The sequence below is a fragment of the Vigna radiata genome, chromosome 5 (genome assembly GCF_000741045.1).
Source record: "Vigna radiata var. radiata cultivar VC1973A chromosome 5, Vradiata_ver6, whole genome shotgun sequence".
NCBI lineage: Eukaryota > Viridiplantae > Streptophyta > Magnoliopsida > Fabales > Fabaceae > Vigna > Vigna radiata.
The window spans coordinates 8,236,842-8,241,656 of NC_028355.1; the positions used below are offsets into that span (position 1 = coordinate 8,236,842).

General features: G+C 37.3%; 1 pseudogene; it reads right to left on the bottom strand.

Annotated features, from left to right (window-relative positions):
• Positions 1–2,050: 2,050 nt before the first annotated feature.
• On the bottom strand, positions 2,051–3,311 carry LOC106760267 (annotated as a pseudogene).
• Between the last annotated feature and the right edge of the window lie 1,504 nt (positions 3,312–4,815).

A 4,815-nucleotide genomic window follows, 5' to 3' on the forward strand; every position in this document is an offset into this window, starting at 1 on the left:
ATCTATTTCCTGGATATCATCATGCATTACAACTCAATTCTCATCAATATCCAAAAATCATCAAATAGATTCATCATGCACATCAGTTAGTCCAACATTTTCAGAACAAGTAGTAAAGCCAAGAGCACACACCAAAAATAAAAATTCAACCTATTCTAAGAATTTAAAATGCAAAAGTGTAAGAAGAAAATCTAGCTTGCCTCCTAGTAGCGCTTGTTTAACGTCACGAGCTTGACCCAAACCTGGTTGGCACTTGTCAGAAAGTGCACTTCTTTTCCAACACCCATCAGTAGGTGTACCTTCCAGATATCCTTTAGTGGATTTAAAATTTTTAGCATCCCTCAGTAGATGTTAATCATTACTGCCATCAGAAGCAGTGCATAACCCAAAAATAAAATAAAATAAAATAAAGTAAAATAAAATAAAATAAAATCGAATAAAATAAGATAAAATCAAATCAAATCAAATCAAATCAAATCAACTCAAATAAAATAAAATCAAATCAAATCAAATCAAATCAAACACCCATCAGTAGGTGTTGATACTNCCCTTTCTTGATATTCTTTTCTTTTTCTTCTTCCTGCTGAATTTCTTCATAAAGTTGAGAATACCAAGCACATGCTTCCATGTTTCAACCATAGGAACTTTAATCTCCAATTTCTTGATGATCGCTAACTTGAACTTCTTTCCTTTCCTATGATTTTTCTTTTTATGAGGAAGAGGTTTTTCATGTGGTCTTTTCTTCTTTCCTCTCTTCCTCTTTTTCTCAACCTTCTCCTTCCTTAAACTTCTCTTTTTCTTTTTCTTTTCTTTCTATATTTTCACTTTTTTTTTTTTCTTTTTTTCTTTTCCTTCAACCATGGCTTTTTCTCCCTCATCATCTTTATCTTCCTCAACCAACTCTTCTGTTTCTTCTTCTTTTAAATCTCTCTCTATCTCTTCTTCCTCTATCTTTTCCTCCTTGACAACCTTATAATTTTTAGAGATAGTGGCTTGATATTCTTCTTTAGGGTTAACTTCAGTATTATCCCTAATAATGCCTAAAGCCTTCAGGGCATGAGAGCGTTGTTCCTGCAATCGACGTTCTTGAGCTTCCCCCAATGTTTCTTTGCGTACAGGAGATTGTTCTTGTTGTAAACGTTGTTGGGCTTCCCCCAACGTTTCTTTTGGCAATGAGAATAAGTTCTGCCGTAAACGTTGTTGGACTTCCCCCAACGTTTCTTTTGGTACAAAGATTAGTTCCTGCCGTAAACGTTCTTTAGCTTCCCCCAACGTTTCTTTCCGCGAAGAGGACTGATGCCCTAAGTGGTTTCGATATATATTTGAATAAAGATACCCCCAGTGGTTGAAACTATTTTGGTAGAGTTGAGTGCCTACAGAATCAAATTCTTGTCCAACCTGCATTCTGTAAAAATTAGGCACAAAACCCTAGAAAACATTTATTAGAACAAAAATAAAAAAAATAAACATAAAATCAAGTCAAATTCAATCAATCCACACTACTAGAAAAATAAACCTCGAGTCCCCGGCAACGGCGCCAAAAACAGCCGCCCGGCGCTCTGGTCAACCGCCCGGCGCCACGGTCAACCGCCCGGCGGTGGTCAACTGCGCTCTGGTAAACTTTTCAGCAATCTAGTCAACTGGTTGACTGGTTGACTTTTCTGGTTGGCTAGTTGACTTTTCTGGTTGACTGGTTGATTCTTCTGCATTTTGTTTGACTTCTCTGCACTCCAACCATTTGATAATTCAACCATTCTTTCAAATCATTCCAAAAACCTTTATCATTGCCGCCAAGCGGTGCGTCGACTCTTCAAATCTTCATTTTTCTGCTCTTTTCTTGAGTCAACGACCTGTATCTTTAACTCCATTCTTTACTTTCTTCAAATTAGCTACAAAACAATGCAAAACAAGCATAAAATCGCTAAAAACAGCTTTTGACTCTCTTCAAACTCATTTATTGAGTTTTGCTTGATTCTGAGCTCATTCCGAGTAGTAAAGGGTGTAATTTGGTCCAAATTGACATATGAAAATAACTGTTTTTCAACCTTCATCAAGTGTTCTGCATGAATATTCTATTTCTTGTCATTGACACCTTTGCAATGAATCTACTTGTATTATCTCTTATAGAAAGGTTATTATTCTTAAGTTGAATATCGTAACCTTTCTCTAAGAGTTGTCCTAAGCTCAAGATGTTGCTCTTAATGCTTGGCACATAATATACGTTGGACATTCACCGCCACCTTTGATTCATCTCCAAAAGCCATGTTTCCCTTTATTCATTCATCAAGCTCCACAAACATGCTTCTTTTCCCACACATATGGTTACTTGCTCCACTGTCAAGTTACCATTGATTATCCTCACCTCTACCTTGGCCCTTATAAGCCAGTAGCAAGGTACCCTCTTCATGACACCTTTCTTCAGCATAATTAGCTTTCTCTTCGACTTTATTTATGTTAAGGGTTCTACATTCAGAAGCATAATGTCCAAACTTATCACAATTGTAACACTTGATTCATGACTTGTCATACCTTGAATTCGGATTTCCTCTCTCGCAACCTCTGTTAGAGCTTTCTCCTTTTTTGTTATTGTTGTTAGGCCTTTGTCCTTGTCCACGTCCATATGCACGCCTTCATCCTTGTTCTTGACTATAACTTCGCCTTGATTGGTTGTGTGCATTTTCTTCTTTTCTTGAATCAATGTGTGCCTTGAGGACTTGTTCCACGATCTCTTCCTTCTTCTTTTTCTTTTCTTCATAAGCTTGCAACGAACCAAGAAGTTGCTCTATTGACATGGCCTCCAAGTCTTTTGTTTCTTCGGTAATGGTGACAATATGTTTGAACTTTGGATCTAATCATCTAAGAATTTTCTCCATAATTCTTACATCATCTAGCTTCTCACCATTTCTTTTTGGGTTATTAGTAACCATTAAAACGCTTGAAAAGTAATCAGAGACTAGTTCTCCTTCCTTCATATGCAACATTTCAAACTCTCCTCTCAAAGTTTGAACATGTACCTTTTTTATTTGATCTGCTCCCTTGTAAGAGATCTTGATCTTCTCTCATGCTTCCTTAACTGACTTAACTCCAGAAATCTTCTCAAAAGTATCTTCATCTAATCCTTGATAGATTAGACAGAGAACTTTCTTGTTTCTCTTCCTCGAGTCTCTCAACCTATCCTTTTGAGCTTGAGAAAGACTCTCTACATTCTCTGGCTTGGTGTGGCCCTTCTCGACCACCTCTCAGACATCATGTGCACCAAGGAGAGCAGTCATCCTTAAGCTCCAATTATCATAGTTTCTCTTAGTGAGCGTTGTGATGAGTCAATATTTTATACCATTCACTTAGTTTTTCGCGCCGAATTGTGTTGATGAATTGTGCTTAATTCTTAGTTATTGTGTCATTTTCACCATTTGGGCTTAATTAGACCAATAATTCTTATTTTAAGTAATTGGAATTAATTGAGCTTAATTATTCCTATTTTTATTTTCAGGGCAATTTTGGAATCACACAGTGAGACTTTTGGAAGGGCACCAGGCAATTGAGGATTTTTCACAAAAGCAATTTCGAATTAATCAAACTTTAATTTAGTGTTTTAGAATTTGTAGACTTATTATTGTAATTTGGGCTAATTTTGGTAGGAAGACTAAGCCCAATAGTAAAAAAGATGACTTGGCACCACATAGGGTTTTCTTTGAGGGTAGACCCCACCCATTTGGTGTGAACATTCGGCAATAGTGTAAAAAGGTCGAGACACACATTTGCAAGGGGGGCTGGAACGTTTTTTGTGGTGTGGAGAATGTGGCTCACGGTTTTGTCTTCCATGGGTTGAATGAAGAGCACACTTTTCTTCTTCCTTTGCTTACAACATTACTTACCTTGGGTGAATGAGAAAAGCTTTGTCATTTTATTGTGTTGATTCTTGTGTTTGGAGAAGCAATTTCCGTTTTCTTACTCTCATTTGTGTGCAATGAATGTTCCTCTTTCGTTGAAGTTTCCATTTGAATGAAAGAGGTTTAGCTTAGAAATGTCTTGAAGGGAGAGCCTCCTTCACGTTTTCCATGAAAATAATTATCCATTTTCTTTGTTTTGTTGATGCAGACATGTTCTTCTCTTGTTTGAAGTAACATTTCCTTTACTTTTCATATTGCTGGACGGTAATTTGGTGGAGAGAAGAAAGTTGGTTCATGGCTTTGGAAGAAACCGTGTGGTGGTCAGGAAAGAGAATGTCTCCTTTAATTTTTACTCCATTTAAGCATGCACATGTAAGGGCACGGTTTCCTTAGTAGTTGAATTTCCATTTTTGTGTTTGTGCATTGGAAGCAACATTTCCTTTTGTCTTGAGGAGAGAGAGAACCTGATACGCGGGGCCCAAGCCCACCAAATAAAGGATAACCCAAGAACATGGGGAGGGGTAAAATGGTCATTGCTACAAAAGGAGGGGTGCTCTTATCAAGATAAGGGGCTGCATTAGAGAATTTCTCCTTCACATTTGAAATTAGCATTTCAACTTTATTTTCACATGTTAGAATAAGCCTTATAGAAAGGCATCACATTTAGCACATGGTTGTACATGTTTTTTTCATTGCATTACCAAGAGGATAGTTTATAAAACCTTTAAGGCAGCCTATGTAAGACACTTTTGAATATTGAGAGAATTGAAATGCTGTTGAAGCTTCTTCTCCCATCGAAAGTCACTCCTTGTGCTTCTTTCCATTTCTCCTCTAGCTTCCTTCCGAGAGAAGGCCTTCTGAGCTAGATACCTTGCCATCTAAAGCACCTCAACCATAAGCTTCAACCATTATCCAAACACCTCCG